Genomic DNA, 13885 nt, shown 5'->3' with positions numbered 1-13885 from the left:
TTTCTTCTTCATCGCTGGACTCTTTTATTGATTGAATCAAAATTCCACAATATGCCATAGAGGGACACCAAACAGGGTTTCCAGAATATTTCCGGTGCTTCTGAATGAGCAATGTACCAATAACTACGGACTGCATGTTGACTCAGTTGTTAGCAACGCTACCTCACAGCTCCAGGGACCCGGGTTCAATTCCAGCCTCGGGCCACTGTCTGTTTGCACATTCCCCCCGTGTCCACGTCGGGCTGTTCTGGCTTCGTCCCACCGATTCTTTTAAACGCTGTTTGCAAACAGCCAACCTCACTCAGAGACTCCAGCAGGATAGTTGCCCTGTGCCCTCAGACAATCCAGTCTATCCCTGCTAAAAGTGACTCTCCCACAACCCTCGAGACTGGCTCTGGTTTAAACTATATTGAGGGAGGGAATTTGTTGGAGAGAGAGAGAGAGAGAGAGAAAGAGAAGTTAACCAGGGCTGTGATGGTCCAATGGGCCGAGGAGTGGCAGATGCAGTTTAATTTAGATAAATGTGACGTATTGCATTTCGAATATGCAAATGGTGGCAGGATTTATACACTTAATGTTGATGTCCGGGGAGTGGTGCTGAACAAAGATACCTTGAAGTGCAGATTCATAGTTCCTTGAAAGTGGATTCGCAGGTAGATAGGATACTGACGAAGACAGTTTGGTATGCTTTCGTTTGTTGGTCAGAGCATTGAGTATCGGATTTGGGAAGTCATGTTGTTGCGGCTGTACAGGACATTGGTTAGAGCACTTGTGGATTTTTGTGTGCAATTCTGGTCTCCCGGCTGCAGGAAGGACGTTGTGAATCTCGAAAGAGTTCAGAAAAGATTTACAAGTTTGTAGCCAGGGATGGAGGGTTTGAGTCATAGGGAGAGGCTGAATCGTCTGGGGGTGTTTACCCTGGAGTGCCGGAGGCAGAGGGATGATCTCATAAAATCATGACAGGTATAGATAGGGTAAATGGGCAAAGTAATTTTCCCGTGTTGGGGGAGTGCAGCCTTAAAGGGTTAGATTTAGAGTGAGGGGAAATGTTAAAAAGGGAGCTCAGGTGGAATATTTACACGCAGAGAGTGGTGCGTGTATAGAATGTGCCACCAGAGGAAGTGATGGAGGCTGGTACTTTTACAACATTTGAAGCACATCTGGATGGGGACAAGAATAGGAAGCGTTTAGAGGCATATGTGCCAAATGGGACGACATTAATTTCCAACATCTTTCCGGCATGAACAAATTGGACTGAAGGGTCTGGTTCAGTGCTGTAGAGCACTGTAACTGCATTATTCTAAGTGATTGACAATGACGTTAGGTCTCCACCAAGCCCGATTGTGTTATGGGGAGCTTCTCTCAAAACGTCATCTCTGAGAGTGGATGAGAACTTCACCTACGACAATAGTGAGGATCTAAGCTATGGACGCGTAGGCAGAGAAGCGAATGGAATGTAAGACCAGTTCATCAGAATGTCACAACGACAGATATTTTCCAGGATATAGATGCTTCAGACAGGTCAGGGAGAGAAGAAAAATGGGGGGAGGAGTTGTATTGCTGGTCAGGGATGATATCACGGCTGTGTGAAAAGAGGACACTAAGGAGGACTTGAGTAATGAGACATTATGGGTGGAACAGAGAAATAAGAAGGCGAAGTTACATTGTTGGGGCTGGCTTATAGGCCTCCCAACAGTGAACGTGAGGTAGAAGCATAAATAGGTAAACAGTTTATGGAAAATGTGGAGACAAAAGGGTGGTGGTGATCGGAGATTTTAATTTTCCCAACATTGACTGGGATACACTTAGTTTCAGAGGTCTGGATGGGACAGAATTCGTAGTAAGCCTTTAGGAGAGTTTTCTAGAGTAGTATGTCAATAGTCCGACGAGGGAAGGGGCCATATTGGACCTAGTGTTTGGGGAATGAGCCAGGCCAGGTGGTAGACGTTGCAGTGGGGGATTCCTTAAGGAACAGTGACGACAGTTCTATAAGGCTTAGAATACTCGTAGACAAAGATGAGAGTGGTCCTAAGCAAAGAGTACTAAACTATGCCGAGGCCAATTATATCAAAATTAGGCAGGAACTTGGAAATGTGGATTCGACACAGCTCTTTGAAAGGAAGTCCACATTTGATATGTGGGAGGCTTTCAAAGATAGGTTAAATATCGTGTAGGAAAAGCATGTCCCGTTATAAGGAAAAGATAGGCACGGCGAGACTCATGAACCGTCGATGACAGGAGAATTCGTACGACTAGCCAAGAGGAAAAGGAATCGGACATAAAGTCCAGGCAGCTAAGAACAGAACGGGCCATGGAGGAATATCAGCAGAGTTGGACCAGTCTTAACCATGGAATCAAATGGGCTAAAAGGGGACATGAAATAACCTCAGTTCGCAGAAATAAGGAAAATCGCAAAGCCTTTTATTCTTATGTAAGAGGCAAGCGGGTAACTAGAGAAAGGATTGCTCCACTAAATCATAGGGAAGGACGGATGTGTGTTCAACCTGAGAAAATGGTGAGATTCTGAATGATTATTTTGCATCAGGGTTCACTGAGGAGAGGGACATGTTGAATATTGAGATTAGAGATGGGATCTATTCCAAGTTGCTGAGGGAGGTGAGAGAGGAAATACCGGGGCCCTAACAAATATCTTCGTAGCATCCTTAAACACAGGTGAGGTGCTGGAGGACTGGAGGGTTACTCGTGTGGTCTCGCTGTACAAGAATGGTAGTAAGGATATTCCGGGCAACCACAGACCAGTGAGCCTGAAGTCAGTGGTGGGAACGTTGCTGGAGAAAGTATTGAGGGATAAAACCTACTTATATTTGGAAAAGAATGGGCTTATCAGAAATAGGCAGTGTGATTTTGTGCGGGGGATATCATGCCTTACCAATTTAATACAGTTCTTTGAGGAAGTGATTAAGTTGGTAGGTGAGAGAAGGACAGTAGATGTCATATACATTGACTTTGGTAAGGCATGTGATAATGATCCCCATGGTAAACTAATCGAGAAATTGAAGTCCCATGGTGTGCAGGGTGTTCGAGCGAGGTGGATAAAAGAACTTTACACAGAGGGTGGTAGGTGTGTGGAATGCATTGCCAGCAGAGTTAGTAGAGGGAGGCATGGTAGATTTAGTTAAGATGCGCCTGGATAGATGCATGAGTAGGTGGTGAGCAGAGAGATACAGATGCTTAGGAATTGGAAAGGCTCAGGCTTGGACAGCCGAAGGGACTGTTCTTGGACTGTAAATATTATTTGTTCTTTGTTCTATATCCACACTTGTTTAACCATCTTTTGACCTATCAGTTGCAACCATATCTTACCATTCAACTTCTAAATGAAATTGTCCAAATTCTTTGGTATCCAATTTTCGATGCCATTAGTGCCCCTTTTACGTTAACTGGAAATCTATGCTCATTTTCCACTACCACACTTCTGCCGCATTTCTGGTCCTCTATTGATGTTAACTAGGATCATTTCAATCTCCAGTGCATAAATATTCATGGGTGTGATCATTTGAATATAATAACAGTTGCAAAACGGTACATTTAAGACTGAAAATTGATGGTGAGTTAAAATATTATCTTGTATCCAAACGGACTTTCGGATGTTCATTTATGTTTTCCTTCCACACAGCTAAACTCGTGACGATAGCAATCCTCTGTCAGGGAAATTGTGATCTCTCGAAATGCATCACTCGCTACCTGGTCGCTATGGCACTTAGTGACCTACTATTCTCGATCAAATATTGGGCACATTCCAATCACTTACAAAGAACACTTGCATCCACCCCTTTGTGTAATATGCACACTGTCCTGCTCTTTGCAGCCATTGACTGTTCAGTCTGGTTCACTGTCACTTTCACCTTTGACCAATTTGTGGCTATTTGTTGCCAGAAGCCGAAAATTAAAAGTAAATACTGCAGTGAGAGAACGGCGGATGTTGTTCTGGGGACAGTAGCTGTTGCTGAGCTGTTTAAATAACGTGTTCTGGTATTCCCTGTTGACGGAGTGGTATGTGTTGGTGAATCAGCCCTGGTTTTATCTGATTAGACGTTACGCCATCAATTCACCATTCTGGGTAGGAATGGAGTTTGGGCAGAGCATTCTCACCCCCGGCGTGCGATTTGCCTGTTGTGCAATGTTCTCACCGTCAGGCACATTATCGTGACCAGCAGAGGCTGCAGGAGTCTCCGGGTGCCCAGCAGTGGGGAGAAGGCCAGAGACCCACAGATGGCGAGCCGAAGAAAATCTATCCTTTTACTGATGTTTATCTCGGCCAATTTCATGCTGTTGTGGTCATTATTAATGTTCTATTCTATAAGGATCCCAATCTACTGGTTGGGCTACCAGATGTTATATCTACACAACTGTATGACTTAATTGAGCTTCATACTGTAGTTGCTAAGTTACTGCACGAACACTGGGATTTATGCTGTGACTCAGACTAGGTTCAGTGAGCAGTTGATAATTACCTTGAGATGTCCCATAGGTATGCGCCATGACATTATTCATCGACTCGTACAACCGAAGATTTAAAACGTATCAGAAGTCAATCTTTCTCTATAATTCGGAACAGTATATGGACCTCCCTTGGATTAATGACCGACACCCATTAAAGGCTGTTTCTTGGCTAAACTGCGTGGGCCTGCAGAGAACAGGAAGGACACCAGAATGCCAGATATTGTGAGGAATGCAGACGGATCGTCAGAGAGCGAGAGATAGACAAAGGAAGAGACATGATGGGACCTGTGATTGTGACAGGGAGAGATTGAGAGAAATAAAGCGAGACAGAGAGGCATGCAAAGAAGGACAGAGAGTGGGTGATTGAGAAAGAGATACAGAAAGAAGAAGAGGAAGAAAGAGTGGGAGAGAACCAGGCAGATGGGACAGAGACAGAAAGGGGGACATGGAGTGAGACAGAGGTAGAGAAGCAGAATAAGAGTGGCAAAAAGCGAGAAAGGGAGATAGAGAGAAGAGAGAAAGAGGCAAAGGGAGGGAGAGAGAGAGAAGCGAAATATGGTCATAGTGTTGGAGACAGCCAGAGAGAGAAAAGGAGAGGTGGGGAGATCGAGAGGAAAATAAGAGAAAAGCAAAGAGGGATGGAGACAGAGAGAGACAGAGTGAGGCACAGTAACTGAGACAGAGACTCCGACAGTGCGCCAACCTCCTTTTTCATCACATCATTCTACAGAACGATTCCAGACTTGTCAGAGTATTCATACCAACGAGGCTTAACCTCTTAGTTTCCTCATTGAATAATGTATCATCTCCAAACGTCCTGCTCTTCCACAAACTCAATGAACTGGTTTAACAAATAGTGAGATATAAACACACTTCGCCTTCATCAATTGTGTTTGTTTGTTTGATTGCTTTTGTGTGAACCGATCCCACGTACCAGCACTTGGCCCAAAACCCTCGAAACCGCCTATCTATATACACAAACCGATGCCCCGTCCCAGCCTCCACCACTTCCTCTGGCAGCAAATTCTATACACGCACCACCTTTTCCCAAGAAAAAGTTGCCCCTTTTATCCCATTTAAATCTTTCCCCTTGAACCTAATCCTTTGTCCTCTAGTACTGGCCTCCCCTACCCCAGTGATCAGACATTGTCTACTGACCTTTTCCATTCCCGTCCTGATTTTATAAACCTTACTAAGGTCACCCCACAGCCAACGACACTCCAGGGATGACATCTCCAACATATTCATCCTCCCCATACAGCTCAACCTCGCCAATCCTGGCAATATCCTTCAAAACGTTTTCCGTTCCATTTCTATTTTCACAACATCCTTCCTATGAGAGGGAGAGCAGAACTGCATTCAATATTCCAAAAGTGGCCGTACCAATGTTCTGTACAGCCACAGCATGACCTCCCAACTCTTATACTCCTTGCTCCAGTCAAGAAAAGAAATCATACCAAAAGGCTTGTTCGCTCTCATGTCTCCTTGCGATGCCTCTTTCAAGGAATGATGAAGCATACACCAAGGTCTGTTTGTGCAGCAACACTCCCCAGAAGGTTTGCCAATTGTGAGCCAAAGCGTGTATGTCGTGTCGAGGTCAAGCTGCACTTGAATGCACACTGTAACAGTACCTGTGGGGTCATGAATTGTCGCGTTCAGGTTTTTCACAGTGGTGCGATTCAGAGATGGTAATATTTGGATTCTCCCACAATGAAAACCCGCAGGCTGATTATAGAGGGGTGGAGGGGAGTTCAGTATTTTGAATAGCACTGAACATTAAGGAGTGGGGGCGGAGTGGGTCGGCTAGATTCTCTCTTAACGTAACCCCCAGGATGTGGATAGTGGAGGTAATCAATTAGGGTAGCCCCACTGAATATGAAGGTGAAATATTTCGATCATCTCTTCGATTAGTTCCCACACCTTCGAGAATCTCTGCATCACCCGAACAAAGCAGACCCCACCCCCTCCAGTCCATCACACGCTGACGCCCCTTTCAACGCTCAATTTGTCCACCACCAAATGCACAGTGGCAGCAGTGAGTACCATCTTCACATCACACCGAGGCTCTTCAAATGTCAACACCTTTGAAACGCGACTCCTCTTACACCCTAGAACATCACGGGGAAGCAGAGGGAGAGGGAGCACCACTCCCTGCAAGTTCCCTTCCAAGTACCACCCCCACCCCATTCTGACTCGGTATGACATCATACATTCCGACAGTCTTTCTGGGGTCAACATCCTTCACGGCAGTGCACGAGTTGTCACGTGAAAGATAGAACATAGAACATTACAGTGCGGTACAGGCCTTTCGACTCTTGATGTTGCACCGACCGAAGGAACCAATCTGAAGCCCCTCTCGCCCACACACGTCTATTTTCGTCCATATGACTATCCAATGACCATTACATGCCCTTAAAGTTGGCGAGTCTACTCCTGTTGCAGGCAGGGCATTCAACGCCCCTACCACTCTCTGAATAAAGAAAGTACCTCTGACATCTGCCCTATATCTATCGCCCCTCAGTTTAAAGCTATGTCCCTTCATGTAAGGCCATCGCCACCCGAAGAAAAGGGCTCTCACTGCCCACCCTATCTAACCCTCTGATTATCTTATATGTCTCAATTAAGTCACCTCTCCAACTCCTTCTGTCCAACGAAAATACAGGATATTCAATCTCGATTCCGGATATTATCCAGAAGTTGTTGAGTTTGATCCTGGACTGCTTCAGTATCTGGGGAGTCCTGAATGGTGATGAGTTTTGCACAATCATTGGCGAACATCTCCACTTGTGACTTTTTTTTTAATGAGGGAAGTTCATTGATGAAGCAGGAAAATATGGTTAGGCCCAGGGACACTACCTTGAGGAACTCCTGCAGAGATGTCCAGGAGCTGAGATGACACATTTCCAACAAGTATGGCCATGTTCCTCTGTGCCAGGTGTGACTCCAACCACCAGAAAATGTGGCCCCTGATACCCATTGATGCCAGTTTTACTCGGGCTCCTTGATGGTACATTCGGTCGAATGCAGCTGCAATAGTCATTACCAATTGGCATCACTTCTCTTTGAAACACAGCTCTGGAGACAGGACCCGGGTGGCATCAACACTTCAGCATAACACTGGAGAAATAGACTAATGCTTTGGCGCCATGGGTTGCAATTCTTATGTCTACATCTTGGAGAATTGAAGTCCTATTGATAAGCTATGATGCTGTGAACTCGAGTCAACGATTGTGATCTTGAAAATGGAAATTAATCTGAATTGAGATTGTCATTTACTGAATCATGATACCCTGGGGAAGCGGGGGCAGTGAAATAGTCCAGGAGTGCCCCTTACGCACCAGTCACTGATCCAGTGAGAGGTAAGGAAAGTAAATGGGATTTGGACTTTAATCCTGAGAGGACTGGAGATTGGGGAGCAGGGAGGTCTTGCTGCACTTTAACAGGGTGAATCCACCCCCTGGAGTATCGTGTGAGCGGTTTTGGAGTCTCCTCGACTGAGGAAGAAAGTTCTGGCAATGGAGGCAGAGCAGCAAAAGTTTCCCAGACTGATTGCTGGGATGGCAGGACTGACGTTTGAAGAGAGATTGGATTGGTGAAGGCAATATTCCCTGGGAACGTAGAGGAATTAGGAGTGGGGATCCCACGGAAACCTATGCAAATGAACAGCGGTAAATGCACAAACAATGTTCCCAGGGACCCGGGTGGAGAGCCCAGAATCAGAAAGCAACGGGGGAGAACTGTTATGCGGAGCATGGTCTTGACTCATTGAGTGGGCAACCCTATGGAACTCTCTGCCACTGAAAGCAGTCGAGGCAAAGTCATTGAATATTTTCGAAAGGGAGATAAGTACCAATTCTTGGGATTGAAAGGAACGGGGGAGAAAACAGGGAACGGGGAATGAGTTGAATAATCAGTCATGGTCCTATTCAATGGCAGAACGGGACTGTGGGGCTGAATGGCCTCAATAGTGCTCCCATCTTCTTTATTTGGAGAAGGCAATCGAATCTTCTTACACACAGTGAAAGGGTGCAGGGGGATGTCAGAGTAAAGCACAAAAAAGGATGCACCAAACTTCTCTACCAGACTGGATGCACCCGCACTGTGGTGTTGTGCACAGTTCCCGTCATCACACCATCGGATGGAATTCGACCACAGTGGAGACAGCGCACGAGTTGGTCGGCACAGAGATCTACACACAGCGAAAGGCACTTCCGCCAATCAAGAGTTCGCCCTGCATACATCACAGCAATCCCAGCAATTGACCCAATAGCATGTCTACTTTGGAGTTGCAAGATTATCACTACTCCTTCAGTGTGATTCGGGTTTCTGCACACAGCCAACCTTACAGGCAACCGGTTTCTGATCCCCGCCCCCCCCCCCCCCCCCCCCCCCACCGTCTGGGTGAAAATGCTCTTCTTCACATCCCCCTCTAACCCTTCTGACCCGTGTCTTAAATATATATCCATCTCCCCCGGGTCATTGATCTATCCGTCAGGGAAGCCTCTACCCCTACCTGTCTCTACTTCATCAGGAGGCTCAGGAAATTCACCATGACCACAATTCCACTGACCTGCTTTTGTAGGTGTCCTGCAGAAAGCATCCTATCTGGATGCATCCCAGCAACTGCAAGAAATTATGAAATGTTATGAACACAGAGCAGTCCATCATGAAAGCCAAACCTCCATCCAGTAACTCCACCTACACACCTGGCTGCTTCGGAAAGACTAACAATATCATCAAGACCACTCAAACCCCAGTTGACTTCTCTTCCACCCTCTTCCATCTGGCAGAAGAAACAAAACTTTGAAAACACGTCCCGACAGATTCAGGTGCAGCTTCTTCCTTGTTGTCATCAGACTTACAAACGGGCTCCTCAAATATGAAAGTTGTTCATTCTCTGCACCATTTCTGCAGCTGGAACAACATGTAAATGATTCGGGGAAGGGATTGTAGACTTAACGAAAGGAGCAGGTGCTTCACTGCAGAATGAGAGGAACAGCATTGTCACCCAGAAGGTGATGGGAATGTGGAACTGGTGAGACACCGTATTCTTCATCCCCTTCAATTCTCCAGATTTGCTTATGTATGGTACGGTTTCATAACAGTTTCTACCCTGCTGTTGTTAGAATCCTGAATGGATTCACAAACTCTTAATATTTGCCTGTACCCGTTTTTTTTAGTTTTTGCTGCTGTTTACCGATTGTATTCTTATCTATGCCAATACGCAATGTGATCCGCCTGTATTACTCACAAGACAAAGCTTTTCACTGTGCCTCAGGACACTTGACAGTAAGTTAAATTCAATTCAATTCCTGGATAGCACGCAGAGCAATATTTCACCATATTTCAGTACAGAAGACTATAACAAATCAAATGAAACCGAGGAAGGGAAATGCTCATTCCCGTCTCGCCCATGGATTCCCCTCATAATTTTACCTGATCGGCACGAGCTAGGATACGAGACTAGGTGGGATTGAGGTTCACAAGGAAGAGGTATTAGAAATCCTGCAGAGTGTGAAAATAGATAAGTCTCCTGGGCCGGATGGGATTTATCATTGGATCCTCTGGAAAGCCAGGAAGGAGATTGATGAGCTTTTGACATTGATCTTTAAATCATCATTGTCTACAGGAATAGTGCCAGAAGACTGGAGGATAGCAAATGCGGTTCCCCTGTTCAAGAAGGGGAATAGAGACAACCCTGATAATTATAGACCAGCGAGCCTTACTTCAGTTGTTGATAAAGTGATGGAAAAGGTATAGGAGATAGGATTTATAATCATCTAGAAAAGGATAATTTGATTAGGGATAGTCTTTGTGAAGGGTAGGTCGTGCCTCACAAATCTTATTGCGTTCTTTGAGAAGGTGACCAAACAGGTAGATGAGAGTAAACCGGTTGGTGTGGTGTATATGAATTTCAGGAAGTCATTCGATAAGGTTCCCCAAAGTAGTTTATTGTACAAAATTCGGAGGAATGGGATTGTGGAAGATATAGCAATTTGGATCAGTAATTGGCTTGCTGAAAGAAGACAGAGGGTGGTGGTTGATGGGAAATGTTCATCCTGGAGTCCATCCTGGTCGGTGTTGGGTCCACTGCTGTTCGTCATTTTTATAAACGACTAGGATGAGGGTGTAGTAGGGTGGGTTAGTAAATATGCAGACGACACTAAGGTCAGTGGAGTTGTGGATAGTGACGAAGGATGTTGTAGGTTACAGAGATACATAGCTAAGCTGCAGAGCTGGGCTGAGAGGTGGCAAATGGAGTTTCATGCAGACAAGTGTGAGGTGATTCACTTTGGTCGGAGTAACTGCAATGCAAAGTATTGGGCTAATGGTAAGATTCTAGTTAGTGTAGATGAGCAGAAAGATCTCAGTGTCCAGGTACACAGATCCTTGAAAGTTGCCACCCAGGTTGACAGGGTTGTTAAGAAGTTATACTGTGTTTTAGCTTTTATTAATAGAAGGATCGAATTCCGGAACCATGAGGTTATTCTACAGATGTACAAACCTCTGGTGTGGCCGCACTTGGTGTATTGTGTACAGATCTGGTCACCACATTATAAGAAAGATGTGGAAGCTTTGGGAAGGGTGCAGAGGAGATTTACTAGGATGTTGCCTGGTATGGAGGGGAGGTCTTACGAGGAAAGGATGAGAGACTTGAGGCTGTTTTCATTGGAGAGAAGAAGGTTGGGAGGTGACTTAATAGAGACATATAAGATAATCAGAGGGTTAAGTAGAGTGGACAGGGAGAGCCTTTTTCAAATATGGTGAAGGCAAGAACAAGGGGGCAGAGCTTTAAATTGAGGGGTGATAGATATAGGACAGATGTCAGAGGCAGTTTATTTAATCAGAGATAGTTTATTTAATCAGAGAGTAGTAAGGGTATGGAATGCTTTACCTGCAACGGCAGTACATTCACCAACTTTAAGTGCATTAAAGTCGTCATCGGACAAGCTTATGGCTGTACATGGAATAGTGTAGGTTAGATGGGCTTCAGATTCATATGACTGGTCGGCGCAACATCGAGGGCCGAAGGGCCTATAGTGCGCTGTAATGTTCTATGTTCTGTGACTGTAAAGGTAACGCCTGGAATAAAAGATAATTGTTGCGTTGAGCGCTGACACAAGGGGAGGAAATGAGAGGCGCAAAAGACAGAGAGTTAGAGAATATCCATGGCCATGCATATAGTTGGTAGGGGTGTGAATTGAGTTGCCCTCGGCACGTGGTGGAGGGGAAACCTCACGCGAGGCATCTGGGAGGGGCAGGGGACAATCGTTCATCTTCGAATGTGAACAGCATTTTCGCTCACAATAGAATTGAATGCACCAAACCTGTTTGTGTGTGAGAATCTAGCGATCCGGATGAAGATTGGATGGTGAAATATCTGACAAAAAGAGCACCACAGGGTGAGAACCGTGAAAACTCCTTTCGAAGATAATAGGGACATGAAGGCCAAGAGGTGGCACAGATTAAATGGGCTATTTACGGATCGCATCCTATTCAGAGGAGGGGAAGAATCCAGGTTCCAGGAGACTCTCCTAATGAAAGCTTCGGAGTTCCCTGAACGGTAATGACGTAGGCATCTCCATTTGGGGAAATGAGCAAAAACACAGAAAGGAGAACTTGAAGTCGGACAAATCAATAGAGAAATGTCATTAGAGAAGGGGGCGGGGTGATTTTATGTAGGTGCGAAAAGTGACCTCATCAATGGTTCAGGTGGATGTTTCCTCATTGCTGACTACAGATAATCATGGCACAAGTCGTAACTGATCCATCAGTCTGAAATTTCATGTCAAAGTTCCTTTATCTGCAATTTTACAGGGATGCTTTGTGATTGTAAACTGGAAACGTGTGATTACCGTTACTTAATCCTTGATGGGATGTTTGTGTTTCTGGTCAGACCATTCCTCGAGAATGTGATGGTGAGCTGGCTGTCTATTTCGTGACAGTCCATTTGGTGCTTGGAGACTACAGATACTTTCAGGCAGATTTTGCAGGGCAGTAAACTTTTTTCAAACTCATTAAAAAATGGGCCAAAGGTTCTGTCTCTGTCACTTATTGTCCCTGCCTCTCTCAATTTCTGTGTCTGTTTAGCTATCCCTCTGACTCTCGACTTCGCTCTCTCTCTGACCCTTCCTCCCTTAACATGCTTCTCTCTGTCTGTTTCTCCTGAAATCTTTCTTTTTCTCCGTTTCTGTCTCTCTGTCTCCCTCTCTCTTTTTCTCAGTGCAACTCTCACTCCATCTCTATCTGTCTCTCTATCGCTCCGCTCCATTCTCTCCATCCCTCTCTCCCTTCCTCAGCACTGACCCTCCAAAGCTTTGGCGCTCCCTCACTATTAAGTCAGTGCTAGTCCGGATACCCCTCATCCCTAAACCTCCCACACTGCAGGGCGTTCTCAACAATCCTCCTTTGACAGTGCAGAGCTCCCTCAGCACTGACCCAACAGTGCAGAGCTCCCTCAGCACTGACCCACCAACAGTACAGAGCTCTCTCAGCACTGATCCTCCAACAGCGCAGAGCTCTCTCAGCACTGACCCTCCGACAATGCAGAGTCCAATCACTCTGACTCTGCAGAACAACAGAAGCATTCACCCTCCAAGGACAGTGGTAGTGGTCTGATTTGTACAACCACTGCAGTGCCCTATGAATGGAGGGGTGAACCACTCAGTGCCGTGAGGAAGGGAGCTTCATGATTTTGACCAAGTGACACTGAAGTCATAACCGAGCTATTTCCAAGTCATGATAACAAGTGAATTGGAAGGTAATTTGCAGAGGCTGGTGTTCCCATGTATCTGCTGTCCTTGCATTTAAAGGTGGACATCCCAGTAGTTTAGAAGGTGCTGTCTCAAGACTCTCAGTGAATTTCTGCATTGCTCCTCATAGATGATAAACACTGCTCAACGGTGATGTTTTTGGAGTGAGTGATGAAGGGACGTGTGAGCATGTCGATGGAGGAGGCTGCTTTGTTCGGGACAGTTTTGAGATTCTTGAGAGTGAGACAAAGGCGAGCCAGTTGAATTCGGATTTCCAGAAGGCCTTTGACGTGGTGCCAGACAGGAGGCTGCTGCGTAATACTGATGTGTGCCATTCGTAAGTGAGAGTGGCAACTCACCAACATATCCACGGAGAAATGTAAAACATGTCCTAAAATGCTCAGATATGAGCTTTACACGGCACAGTCTGTCAGTCCCAGCGTCCTACACTGTACTAGAGAGAGACACAGGGAGAGGGAGATCGACAGAGAACGTGAGACAGAGGGAGAGAGACAGAGTGAAAGAGAGATGAAGGGGCAGGAAGAGGCGAGGAGAAAGTCAGACCGACAGACAGAAACACAGAGAGAGGTAGAGAGAGAGGGCAGAGAGGAGAAATTGGAATCTGAGAACATTGAATCTTACGGTGCAGCGTGAAAATGGGAATAAGC

General features: G+C 45.7%; 1 pseudogene; it reads left to right on the top strand.

Moving 5' to 3' along the window:
- Positions 1-13558, top strand: part of LOC148138252 (perforin-1-like) — a 67025-nt pseudogene extending 53467 nt beyond the window's left edge.
- Positions 13559-13885: the final 327 nt, after the last annotated feature.

Source organism: Chiloscyllium plagiosum, unplaced genomic scaffold (assembly GCF_037043375.1).
Source record: "Chiloscyllium plagiosum isolate Xiang-an unplaced genomic scaffold, Cpla_swu_hap1 HiC_scaffold_41, whole genome shotgun sequence".
Classification (NCBI taxonomy): Eukaryota; Metazoa; Chordata; class Chondrichthyes; order Orectolobiformes; family Hemiscylliidae; genus Chiloscyllium; species Chiloscyllium plagiosum.
Note: the sequence above shows the minus strand (reverse complement) of the source record. Positions and strands in the feature narration are given on the sequence as shown.